The sequence below is a fragment of the Prionailurus viverrinus genome, chromosome B4 (genome assembly GCF_022837055.1).
Source record: "Prionailurus viverrinus isolate Anna chromosome B4, UM_Priviv_1.0, whole genome shotgun sequence".
NCBI classification, from domain to species: Eukaryota; Metazoa; Chordata; class Mammalia; order Carnivora; family Felidae; genus Prionailurus; species Prionailurus viverrinus.
The window spans coordinates 86,321,012-86,335,346 of record NC_062567.1 but is presented as its reverse complement, the minus strand read 5'-3'; the positions used below and the strand labels follow the sequence as shown (position 1 = coordinate 86,335,346).

At 38.1% G+C, this 14,335-nt stretch overlaps 1 pseudogene; it reads right to left on the bottom strand.

The window, feature by feature from the left end:
- Window positions 1-1,966: 1,966 nt before the first annotated feature.
- LOC125170648 (protein FAM136A-like) lies at window positions 1,967-3,033 on the bottom strand (annotated as a pseudogene).
- Window positions 3,034-14,335: the final 11,302 nt, after the last annotated feature.

Below are 14,335 nucleotides of genomic sequence, written 5' to 3'. Positions count from 1 at the left end.
AGAGAGTAAGTGACTTCCGTATGACGGGGGACTCATTTTTTTCAGGGAACCAGGAGGTCACTTAATACCCTGAGCATAGTACAAAAACTAACAACAACAACTAGCATTAGTTGGATGTTTATACATCCTGCTAAGTACTTCAAATAAATCATCGCATTCAATACTCATGACAACTGCATTGGTTTTGAATTTTTTTTTTTTTGGAGGAAAAAGTAAACTTTATTCATTTTTTAAAAACTGAACCACTAGGAAAATATATCAAGGCCTTGAATCACCAAACACAGGCTATATTACCATTTCAAGTAATAAGCTGGTAAAAAGACAATAAGGTGCTTATCAAAATGAAAAGGTGCTAGCTGGGGCAGGAACACTGCTTGCTGCAAAGGCCCTCGGCAAAAGTGGTATTTGGTAATGGGGGGGGGGGGAGTTGCGCCCTTTTGCTTTAAAGGAATCACAGCTCACCCCTGAGTTGCCTACTGTTTCTCCTTTGACCTTCCTGTTGCCAAGAGATTGTTTCATCAGGGTTTTGTTATTTCAGGGGGCAAAAAAAGCAATACTGAGTGTAGGCTTTCGTTCCATTCTGTTCTATAAAAACCAGGTTTTCCCAAATCCGGTACTTAAGAATTCTCTTAAGAAGGCAACAGTTCCTCCTTCAATGATCATTCTTGGATACTGGTATATAGTGCAGCCCAAATCCCCTTTCCCTTCAAGGGGGAGTGTCACGGCAAGATTGTCCTGTCGCTCTGCTGTAGAGAGCCTCCCGGCCCACCATGGCAGCCAGAGAGAGGGAAGGTGGCTTCCCATACCCAGTGTAATATCGCCTCTCTTGGTTTTGCAGGGTCTCCTAGCTGAAAGGTGTAATGTGTATGTTAAGAAACGCATCTCCACAGTTGATGGTCAGAAACAGATATCCACAAGAACGGTTCAAAGTTCTTATCCAAACTACCTCTCCCAACTCTGCATCTTAAATCAACTTCGAGTCCTTGTATATAAAACAAAACCAAGCAAAGCAAAGACGCAGAAACCTTTTTTCCCTCCTACATTTGTGACCCCATGCATTTTATCAGCTTATGGAAAATGATTTAGAGATCCTTCTGAGAAACAGGAGGTTGGCAACAAACAGAAGCACTTCTGCTCAGACCACCAGATCATAGGAAGGTTAGAGGAACCCACCAGCCTGTTGGTACCTGTATACTAAGAAAGATCTGGATGGGGCGCCTGGGTGGCTCAGTCGGTTAAGCGTCCGGCTTCGGCTCAGGTCATGATCTTGCGGTCTGTGGGTTTGAGCCCTGCGTCAGGCTCTGTGCTGACAGCTCAGAGCCTGGAGCCTGTTTCAGATTCTATGTCTCCCTCTTCCTCTGACCCTCCCCTGTTCATGCTCTCTCTCTGTCTCAAAAATAAATAAATGTTAAAAAAAATTAAAAAAAAAAAAGAAAGATCTGGAACCTTGGAGGGCTCTGGCTTGGCACGACTGAGATCCCTAGTTTCAGGACAAGCATGTGAAATTTAGGCTACCAAAAACTCTCTATGCTATCTCTGTCCCAAATGTTAGCACCAGTGTTTCTCATTTCACTTTCTAGGGTTGAAACATAAAGGAACCAGTGTCTGGAGGAAAGTGACACATGCCTCAAACTTGCTGCCATCCCTAATTTCCTCATAAACTCACTTGAAGGACCAAAGCTCCCATTTCTCTTTTTAATGTTTGTTTGTTTGTTTGTTTGTTTAGAGAGACAGCATGAGTGCAGGAGGGGCACAGAGAGAGAGGGAGACACAGAATCTGAAGCAGGATCCAGACTGTGAGCTGTCAGCACAGAGCCTGACGTGGGGCTCAAACCCACGAACCTCAAGATCATGACTTGAGCCGAAGTCCAATGCTCAACCCTTTGAGCAACCCAGGTGCCCCCCCCCCCATTTCTCTTTTTAAATACATTCCTGCTGTCCACTCCAATGGCCATTGCAAAGACTTCTATTTCCAAATGGACAGGAGAAACTCCTTCATCTTCTCAGTGCATGTGGTCATCCACACACTTGGCCGCATAACTCTCCAGCTGCCACTTCACCTGAAGCTCTTTACTTCCCGCATCTATTGAATCTTTGGCTTTGTTGATGCAATGCATGGTGCACCAGGCCAGGCAGTCCTAGAACTTCTCCAACTCACTGGTCACCAGGGCCTGGGCTTGAGCCGGAGGCATATGGCAGCACTCACTGCACTGGTGCACCTGCTGCATGGCCGCCTGGCAGTCCTCACAACAGTGGACACTGCACCTTCTGGAATTTCTGTCTCTCCAGACCCTGCACTGTGGAGTTCACCACCTCCTGCACCCGCAGCTTCTGTAGCTGTGCAGTGGCGACCCCGTGCTACCGGGTTTGAAGTTTTAAAACTAAACTTTAGTTAAGATTCCTTTTTGTTTCCACCTCGAAAGGCAGTTCTGTACAAAGACCATTGAGAATGCAAAGGCAGAGACTCTGAATTTTCTTAAAAGGTGTTTCATTATATTCCACACATTTAGAGGAAAACAAAAGGAGAGAGGAGAGAAAAGGAAGAGAAAGTTTATGAAACTTTAAAAAAAATTTTTAACGTTTATTTTTATTTTTGAGAGAGAGAGAGAGAGAGAAAGACAGCATGAGTTGGGGAGGGGCACAGAGAGAGGGAGACTCAGAATCTGAAGCAGGCTCCAGGCTCTGATTTGTCAGCACAGAGCTGGACTGGGGCTTGAACTTATGAATTGTGAGATCATGACCTGAGCTGAAGTCAGAGGCTTACCAGACTGAGCCACCCAAGAGCCCTTATGAAACTCTTTACTGGTTCTTGGATGGTTTAGTGATGCCAAAGGAAAGAGAGACAAGCCCTAGGACTTCAGGGTATATTCATGAAGACGTTTGACCTTGGGGCTGGTTTGAGTCAAGTTTTTGAATATTCTTATTTGTATGTGTCTGGTAAGTAGAGGAATAGTCAGGACACTGGGCTCTGGGTCCTCCTAGCTGGAGGTTCTACTCTACGTGGAGGTTCTTTTTCTTCTCTCCACAGGACATCTCTACTGTATTCATTTGCTATGTACTCTAGGCCTTCTGCCTTGACAGATGTTCTTATTCAGCATTGCGTATACTTCTTATTTTCTCTAGGGACTCTCTTACCCCCAACCTGTAACTAACGTTTTGTTCCTTTTTTTTATTCAAGTACAGTTATCATACAGTGTTATATTACTTTCAAGTGGGCAATAGAATGATTCAATTCTATACATTTCTTAGTGTTCAAGATAAATAAATGTACTCTTAATCTCCTTTGTCTATTTCACCCATTGTCCTCCCTGCCTCCACCCCCCACTCCCGACAACCACCAATTTGTTCTCTGTATTTAAGAGTCTATTTTTTGTCTCTTTTTTCTTTATCTTTTTTTGACTAGTGCTTTTCCCTGTCATAGTTTTAAATGGTTTAAAGAAGTGAATATATACATCTATCTCCCCCAAAGGAAAAGAATACACACCATGCAAAGAAACTGCACACACACACAGAGTATATTTATGTGTGTATGTGCATTCTTCAAAGGAATAACTGCCCATTTTATGGATCAGGAAACTTGAGAACTTGAAGTTAAGTACATGATCAAAGTGCAGCTACACAAGGATGAATTTGGGATCTGAATCCAGATAGAGCACATCTCTGATGAAGAATATTATCCTTACTGATTTAAACAATGAAAGTTTATTTACTAACCAAGTAGTAAATGAAACACACATAAAGAGTAATACATAGAAAAAACAGTTCCTAGAGAAATTTACATTTTGTACTTAAAATTCATTTTCTTATCCATTGGGATATATCTTGAATTCTTAAAATCACACAGAAAAATTAAACCTATCAACTCACTCCCAGGAAATGAGTGCTTGGGGATAAGTCTGAAGCCTATCTGGGAGTTTAATGACGTCTCAACAAACTCTGATGAAGTAACGTGAACTGTGCTGTTGGTTCACTTGTCAGTTCTTCATGTCACTGCATGAATGGTTTTGCTCTGTGATTCCTGGAAATCTCTGTTCAAATATTTCTTCCGTCGGCAGCTACCAACTGTGATGCATTGGAAAGCTTCTGACAGAACTGTTTCAATGGAAATGTTCTTTTAAAATGAAGGTATTTGGCACCTGGATGGCTCAGTCAGTAGAGCATGCAACTCTTGATCTCAGCATCGTGAGTTTGAAACCCATGTTGTGGGTAGAGTTTACTTAATAAAAAATAAGTAAATAATTTTAAAAAGAGAAGCAGTCTTTGACTACCACTTCAATTAAAAAAAAATAAATGAAGGGGCACCTGGGTGGCTCAGTCGGTTAAGAGTCCAACTTTGGTTTTGGCTCAGGTCATGATCTCACGGTGTGTGAGTTCCAGACTTGTGTCGGGCTCCGTGCTGGCAGCGCAGAGCCTGCTTGGGATTCTCTCTCTCTCCCTCTCTCTCTGCCCTTCCCCCACTCACTCTCTCTGTCTCTCTCTCAAAAATAAATAAATAAAACTTAAAAAAGATAAAATGAAGAGCTTTTATTTATTTATTTAATGACATGATCGTCTACATAGGAATTTTTCTTTAATGTTTATCTATTTTGAGAGAGAGAGAGAGAGAGAGAGAGTGAGCGAGCATGTACGGGGGAAGGGCAGAGAGAGAGAGGGAGAGAGAGCATCCTAAGCAGGCTCTGTACTGTCAGCACAGAGTCCGACGTGAGGCTTGATCCCACAAACTGTGAGGTCATGACCTGAGTGGAAATCAAGAGTGGCACACTTAACTGACTGAGACACTCAGGTGCCCTCAGAATTTCTGTTTTTTTAAGTTTACATATTTATTTTCAGAGAGGGAGGGAGCACTAGCAGGAGAGGGGCAGAGGGAGGGGGAGACAGAATCCCACGCAGGCCCTAGGCTGTCAGCTCAGAGCCCCCATGTAAGGCTTGATCTCATGAACCGTGAGATCAAGAGTCCAGAGCTGAACCGACTGAGCGACCCAAGTGCCCTGAAGATGTTTTATTGACTAAAATAAAACTCAAGCCTCAGACACATGGTTTTTTTAATTTTAGGTAGTATCAATATCTCTAGAAATTAGGCAAGTTTAGGAATATTATTACTCTGATGAAGAACTAATTTTCTACTAACAGGCAGAAATTAGCAGAAGTTTCTTTTTTTCCTCTGAAATGAGTATGGATATGGTATGAAAAAAACAAGTAAGCTTTATGATGTCAGCTATCCTCTCTGAGATCTATTTAAGCAGCCTATATTGTTTATATAATTTTATTCCTTACTTTTCTCTTCAACATCATGTTGTAAACATTTTCTATGTTGGTATAGTCTTTTAAGAATAATTTATTGAGCTGTAATTCACATACTATAAAACATACCCTATTAAAAGGTATGATTCAGCAGTTTTTAGCATATTTAAAAAGTACAACCATCACTGTTTAATTCTGGAAGTTTTATCCTCCCAAATAAATCTCCTACCTCTTCTCTCCCCATTTCTCCCTCTCTCTGCAACTCCTGGAAGCCTCAAATGTATGTTCTCTCTCTGCGGATTTGCCTGTTCTGGACACTTCATGTAAGTAATCATACAACGTACGGCCTTATGTGTCTGCCTTATTTTACTTAGCATAACGTTTTCAAAGTTCATCATGTTGTAGTATGAATCAGTACTTCATTCCTTCTTATGGTTTCAAAATGTTCCATTGTATGGTATAGTCTCTTATTTATTTGTCACTGATTTATTTTTATTGAGATATAATCGACATATAACGATTGCATTGGTTTCAGGCATACAATATACTGATTTGATATTTGTATGCACTGTGAAATGATCGCCATAACAAGCCTAGTTATCATCCATCACCACACAGTTACAATTTTTTCCCCTGATGTCGAGAACTTTCAAGATCTACTCTTTTAGCAACTTGCAAATACACAATACAGTCACCATGCTGTACATTACATCCCCCTGACTTATTTTATAACTGGAAGTTTGTACCTTTCAACCACCTTAATCCACTTTGCCCACCCTCCATTCTACCCCTGGCAACCACCAATCTACACTCTATTTATGAGTTCAAATATTTTTTCAAATGAGATTATATAGTATTTAACTTTTTCTTACTTATTTCACTTAGCATAATAGCATAATATCCTCAAGGTCCATTCATGTTGTCACAAATGGCAAGGTTTCCTTCTTTTTTTATGGCCGAATAATATTCTGCTGTGTGTGTGTGTGTGTGTGTGTGTGTGTGTGTGTGTGTGTGTGTATGTGTGTGAGATTGTGTGGATACCACAGTTTTTTTTTAATCCATTCATCCAATGATGGAACTTGGATCATTTCCATGCCTTGGCTACTGTAAATAATGCTGCGATGAACAGGGGGGTACACATGTCTTTTTGAGTTATTGCTTTTGTTTCCTTTGGATAAATACCCAGAAGTAAAATTGCTGGATCATGTGGTAGTTCCCTTTTTAATTTTGTGAGGAACTGCCATATTGTTTTCCATAGTGGCTGCCTAGTTTACATTCCCACTAACAGTGCACGTGGCTTCCTTTTTCTCTACGTCCTTACTAACACTTGTTATTTCTTATCTTTTTGGTAATAACCATTCTAACAAGTGTAAGGTGATATATCACTGTGGTTTGATTTGCATTTCTTTGATGTTCAGTAATGTTGAGCATCTTTTCATATGCCTGTTGGCCATCTGTATGTCTTCTTTGGAAAAATGTCTGTTCAGATCCTCTGCCTATTTTTAAGTGAATTGTTTGCTTTTTAGCTATTGACTTGTATGAGTTCTTTATATTTTGGATATTAACCTCTTATCAGATATATGATTTGCAAATATTTTCTTCCATTTGGTAGGTTGCCTTCTCATTTTGTTGATGGCTTTCCCTCTATATAGAAGCTTTTTAGTTTGATATAGTCCCACGTGTTTATATCTGCTTTTGTTGCCTTGACATAGTCCTTTTAAACATTATTTTTAGTGACTGCATAATACTGGGAAGGTGGATATACCATTGTTAATATTATTCTATGGAAATTTAAACTGTTCTTTCTTTTTGGTTTTTCTATTATAGATAATAGTGGGAGGAGCTATGTGTATATATTTTTTTCCTTAGATTTAGAATTATTTTCTTAGAATACGGTCCCCAAAATGGAAATCCTGGTGAAAATATTAAAATCTAACACCAATTTTTTCTAAATGAGTTTTGCAAACTTATGTTTCCTTTAAATTTTTTTTTAATGTTTATTTATTTTTGAGAGAAAGAGAGAGACGGAACGCCAGCAGGGGAGGGGCAGAGAGAGAGGGAGACACAGAATCCGAAGCAGGCTCCAGGCTCCGAGCTGTCAGCACAGAGCCCAACAGGGGGCTTCAACTCATGAACTGAGATCATGACCTGATCCAAAGTCAGACGCTTAACTGACTGAGCCACCAAGGCACCCCTGCAAACTTATGTTTCAATGAACAAAATTGAGCATGCCCATTGCATCCTATATTTGTGAACAGTGGCCACTATATTTCTATTCCCTTTTTCTTAACATACAAGCCAGAATGTTCATTTAAAATACTGGGGTGCCTTGGTGGCTCAGTTGGTTAAACATCCAACTCTTGGTTTTGGTTCGGGTCACGATCTCACAGTTTGTGGGTTCAAGCCCAGCATCAAGCTCTGTGCTGGCCATGCAGAGCCTGCTTAGGATTCTCTCACTCTCCCTCTCTCTGCCCCTACCCTGCTCGAGATCTCTGTCAGTAAATAAATGAATACATAAAAAATTTAAAATAATCTTCTCTTTTTATTTCAAGGTGACAGTGAGCAAATTTAGGAAAAGTGTCAGATATGAGAAAATGATTTTGATCACATCATAAATATGGCATCTAGACTCTGAGGTGGCACTGATGACTCCAATTTTGAGAATTTCACGTCAGACAGGAAAAGACAGCAGTCCCATGATAGATACATGGTGGTGTTTTTCACTCTCCTATCATACTTTATACAGACTACTGCTAACTGAATACAGTCCTGGAGGCAGGGATAGCAAAAAAGAGGGACTATTTAATATAGGAGAGTTGAATACAAACTTTAGAAATGGAACTTTAATTTTTTTCAGTTTAAGAGATGAGATATTTCTTTTTTTTAATGTTTATTTATTTATTTTTTCTGAGAGAGGGTGAGAGACATGAGCGAGGGAGGAGCAAGGAGAGAGGGAGAGAGAGGATCTGAAGGACTCTGCTGACAGCAGAGAGCCTAATGCGGGGCTCCAATTCACAAACCATGAGATCATGACCTGAACCAAAGCCAGATGCTCTACTGATTGAACCACCCAGACACCCCGAGATGAGATATTTCTGAACACGTTCTAGATTCTTTTAAACCCCATCCCTTTGATTATAGTCTAGCTTTATATCTCAATAATCTTGCCTTTCTCTTCACCCAGAACATGCTATTGTACTCTTCAAAAGGCTCTGCTGATGTTCTTAGTACCATTTTGTTTTAAAGTTATTTTCACTAAACTGGGACAGATAATTCAAAGGTAAATAATCCTATGGCTCAAGTTTTGTCCACAGGTTTATTACTCTCATATCTTATTTCACAAATGGTATCTTTATTGAAAATACCAGTCAACTCAGACATAGATAGTCTAAATTTTTATTTTTATTATTTATTTATTTATTTATTTATTTATTTATTTATTTATTTATTTATTTTAGGGAGAGAGAGTGAGAGAGTGCAAACTGGGGAGAGGAAGAGAGAGAGGGAGAATGAGAATCTTAAGCATCCTCCATGTTCAGTGCAAAGCCTGATGCGGGACTTGATCCCACTGCCCTGGGATCATGATCTAAGCTGAAATCAAGAGTTGAATGCTTAACTGAATGAGCCACCCACGTGCCCCTATATCTTTTAAAAAAAACAAAAAAACAAACCAACCATCTTGTTTTTGATTGTCCAAGAAATTTGGGATTAACCCCAAACCTGGTTTATCCTAAAGCTTATTATTGAAATTCCTAGTTACCATTTCAGTTTTATCATTATGAACAGTTTATAAATCATTTCTTGAATTAGTACTATCAATGCCATTCCATTTATGCTGTAAAAGCTCACTTATTAATGATTTTTAATTTCACAGGTTTGACCTATTTTTGGAAACTTTTTTGTATACCATTTTTTCAAAACTATCAAAAATTTTTTGGATAATTTGTACTGATCTTTAACATAAACAGAGTATTAGCTGACATCATGATAAATTATGATTGACTATTTTTGAAACTTGAACTTCTTGACCTTGATATCAAGCAAAGTATAATTTCCCCTTGACTATGGTCTATATTTTTATATGATTTTTATAGCTAACTATTTTTATAATGTATGTATCTCAATTTTTAGGAGTATATTTCCTTATTTATAAGATATCCATTAAAAAGTAAAAAGTTACCTACATTCATATAATTTTGCTTAAAAATATAAATATGATTATTACATAGATTTTTTTTAAAAAGCCAGTATTCTTTTTCCTTTCTTTTCTGTCTGGGATTAGATTTCCCCATCATTCTTTTCTCTGAACCCATTGTATCAGCTCCTTCACCTTCCTCCAGGATACCACAATATAATAACTTAGTGTAAACCACTCTAATAAATTAATCTGCACTTTGCCTTGCATTCATGGACTACTACACTGACATGTATACATATACAGGATTTCTAAATACCAGGATTTCTCTTTCTTTCTCCAAAAGTATGATTTTATGTATATTTTTCTGCTTCTTGCTTTCTCACTCAATAGTATCCCTTGGGAATCTGTCTAAATCATCTGACATAGCACTTTGTTATTTACGATGGCTCCATAATATTCTGTTCTGTGATGTGTCGCTCAGCAATTCATATATTGATGGGCATTCGTTTTGTTTCTGTGCTTAAGTTCTGATAAATTTTGCAATAATCATGTCTATAGGCATGTTCTCACCAACTGGTTTTTATGTCTATGAGATAGATTTCCAAGAGTGAGATTTCTGTGTTAAAGGGTATATGTACTTTTAATTTTAATAGATCTCTACACTGCTCCCCTTAAAGGCTGAAATATTTCAAACGTCTAGCAATACATGAGAGCACACCTTTTCTCACATTTCCACCAGTAAAAAGTTCTATAGCTCTACTCATTTTTCCCCCTGGGCTTATGGGTGAAATATGGTATCTCATTGTCACTTTAGTTTTTATTTCCCTGATTACTATCAATTTGAGCCTTTTATTATATATCTGTTGTCCATTTGGATTTGCTGTCAAATTTGCTACACCACTAAATTGTGTGTGTGTGTTCCTAGTTTGTGAATAAATTATAAAAGGTATTATATATATATGTGTGTGTGTGTGTGTATGTATGTGTGTGTGTGTGTGTGTATATATATATATATATATATATATATATATAATGGATATTAGCATTTATTTAACTGATTTTATTTTGTTCCTTAACTTTGGTTATTGTATTTTTGGTACATAATTTTTTATGCAGTCAAATTTGGCAAATACATAAAATACCAAAAAATTGCAAAAATGATCTATAATCTCAATATGCCTTTTTCTCCCTTTTTGAGGTGTATAGTATAAATAATGGAAGTCTCTCCCTTTGTTCCCCCCAAATCCTATGGCTCCAGAAATACTACAGTCAATATTTTGGTATGTGGACTTCCGGTTTTTAATTCATGCATAAAGAAATATATCTAAGTCCTTATTGTAAAGAAGAGATGGTTTTATGAAATGTCGGCTTTTTTTGGTCCCTTCAATTCCTTATTTTACTCAACTACTCCCTCATCCTTGCTAAGTTCTTAGCAAGTTCCACACAAGTTCTTAGTAGGAATAACGAGTTTGGAAAAATTCTTGTCCGTTTATATTTTTTTCTCCTTTGATATAGGATGAGAAATAATGACTTTTCCTGGTCTGAGATTTAAACAAAAAGAATCAGAGAGGAACCAACGCTTGACTGTGGGTCTTTGAGAAGTTGACCTTGAATTCTGGCCCTTCCCCTTTAGGTCAGACAGCCTTTGTGAGGGGATAAAGCCCTCAGGCATGTTTGGTGATCTGAGGACAAGTACTTCAGCATCACCAGCAGTAATTAGGGAGGCAGACGCTTCCCTGGATTGAGTGGAGTCATTCGTAGTGCTACTGCTTAGCATGAGGAAGCTTGTTTGTGGACACCTGAGTTGGTGGCTTATGCCCTGTGTCAGTCTCTCAGCAGTAGAGACCTTGGCTGCAGATATTTCTGAAGGAAGTCAGGTCAGAGAAAAAAAGAGAATGGCAGATGACCAATGACAGTCAGCAGGCTGTGTCCCTTCTACAGGAGACATCCCTGGGAGCCATTTAAAAGATCAATGGTCCCACAACAGCAAATGCGCACACAAACTAGTAATATGATCCCCATTTAAAACGTCCAGGCTAGGGGAGCCTGGCTGGCTCAGCTAGTGGAACATGCCAACTCTTGATCTTGGGGTTGTTGAGTTGGAGCCCCATGTTGGGTGTAAAGATTACTTAAACAAACAAACAAATGTAGAAAAAATCTCCAGGTTAGTGTGGCATGAAGAAAGAGAAAATAGAGAGAGAACATTTATTAGCGCTCAAAGAAATAAAAATTTAAACAATGAAATATAACACTCTTCATGTTTCAAATTGGCAGACACCAAGCAAAAGCCATATTCAGTTCTTTTTAGTGTGGGCCATTCTTCTATACTGCCACTATTACATACATTGGCACACATTTTCTGGATGGCAATTCGAGAGTATATAAAAAGATTCTCATGTAATCATTCTATCACTTGAAATCTAAGAAATTAATCAATGAAGCAACACAAATATTTATCTCCACAGATACTCATCTCAACATCGTTTATCAAAGCAAAAGTCAGAAATAAACGAAATGGACCATCACCATACATTTTCTCCGTTTTTTCTCATCGTTTCTACATTTTCTCTAATAAGCGTACATTACTTTTGTAAAGGGAAAAATAATAATTAGAAAATAAAAAATCATTAGGCAGTTTGGGTGTTCATATCAAAGTACAACAAAATATGGATCACTTCCGAATCACATGGCCATGAGCTGAATGACTAATGTAAGTCCACTGCCAAGACAAGACAAAAATGTTGTTCTTCAGGGCGTTTATTTAGACAGACATGTATACGATAAGTTTATTTTCAGTAATCACAACAAAATTAGAGAAATTTTCCACCCATCCAATTTTCCATTCACAAAACTGTCCCATTTTAACTGTGTAGAACATTAAGATGCAAACAATGCAATGTTGTTTCTTAAGTAAACTCAGAAAATGTGTTTGGATCTCCATGAACTTTCTACATGTAAGGGAAATAAAAAATGTTAAATTCTTACATAAAAAGAGGAAGGGGAATGAGAGAAAGGGAACCTAACCTGATATTTAAAAGATAAAGATGTGGGGTGCCCGGGGGGCTCAGTCAGTTAAGCGTCCGACTTCCGCTCAGGTCATGATCTCCTGGCTCGTGAGTTTGATAATCACTTTTATTGTGTTAAGCTACAGGGATTTGGGGGTTATTTATCAAAACAGATAGTATTACTTAGTCTAACTAAAATGGTTCCTATATATGAGTTGGCATTTCCTTCAGAAAAAAATGGGGACAAATAATGTTTATCACATTAGGGCTTTTGTGGGAATTAAAATAATGTGAACACAATGCCTTGCATATGGTAGTTATTCAGTAGCTATTATCACTGTCGTTCAGTAGTTATTATCACTGTCATCTTTATCATTTTATTATAATTCTTTCCTCTTCCCTGGAAAAATGCATTCTTCTCTCTCCATTGTTCATAGTGACACTTTTGGCAGAATCGGAAAACCTCTTTTTTGTTCATTAGAGCTGTTACAGTATTCATAAAGTTTTTAAAGGATTTGAAGGGTTCTCTATTGACAAAGCCTGTGGAGATTTTTGTGATGGCTACAGTGATTTGATTCTTCAAATAACTCCATATCCTGCAAGTAATTATTTCTTTCTTAATAGAATCTCTAAGTGAGTTTTGGTATGGTTTTATGGGTCACAAAATGATGCACTAATTCTCCTTGGAAACTTAATTCAGTGACTCCATTTGCAGTGGTATTAAAGCCCTAGGGCAGCTACAGAGAAAGACCACTTTTTACAACATTTACTAACAATTATTTGGGGTACACTGGGCTTATGTCTTCCTTTCTTATTCTGCCTAGAGATTCAACTTTTTACCTTGTTCTGTTAGATGAACACTGCTCACTGGGGTTATTGAATTCTATGATTATTTTAGTTTGTCCGAATTTATCCATCATACTTTTTTTTTTTTTTTCCCTCTTCTGGAAACTGATCAACAGCTAAGAACGTGAGCAGAGTCCAAATAGGGGAAGCAAAATTCAACCTGCTGAATCTCATTAGCAGATTGCTCGTGCCTTCTGCATCTTGGAAACACATCATTCCAAAGCCTGTGGGGAAGCTGTTCATTGTTCCAAGGCACCCTGTGTGGAAGGTAGGCCTGTGGATATGGCAGTCTTGGGGTACTTACCTAGGAATTATTTCTTCGTTTCTTTATTAAGCTTTATTTATTTATTTTTAAAGAGAAAGAGAGAGAGAGAGAGAGAGAGAGAGAGAGAGAGAGAGAGAGAGGTAAGGGCAGAGAGAGAGGGAGAGAGAATCCCAAGCAGGCTCTGCACTAACAGTGCAGATATGGGGCTCGAACTCACAAATCACGAGATCATGACCTGAGCCAAAATCATGAGTCTTAACGCTCAACTGACTGAGCCACCCAAGCACCCCTACCCAGGAATTATTTCTGATTATAGATATTAGTTGCTTTTATTTTTGTGACTTAAAAAATCTTATATATAGGATTATAGATTTTAATTCTTATTAAAATCTTTGACTCCAAGTCAAGTCATTTAAGTCTTGAGTTCAGGAAGAATGACATTAGATAATGTGTTTAATTTTTTGTTGTTATTGTTCTTTTTAGATCATCAGCTACTAGATTTTAATTAAGCTGCTTTTTATTTTATTATTTTTTAAATGTTTATTCATTTTTGAGAAAGAGAGAAAGAGAGCATGAGCAGGGGAGGGGCAGAGAGAGAGGGAGACACAAAATCTGAAACAGGCTCCAGGCTCTGAGCTGTCAGCACAGAGACTGATGGGGGACACGAACTAAGGAAATGAGAGATTATGACCTGAGTCGACGTCAGATGCTTAACTACCTGAGCCACCTAGGTGCCCCTAAGCTACCTTTTATTTTAAGGATTAGTCTAAGACATCTTGCTTTCAGTATTGTTTCCAATATTAAAATTCTGTGATAATTTCCATCTTACTGATTTTTATG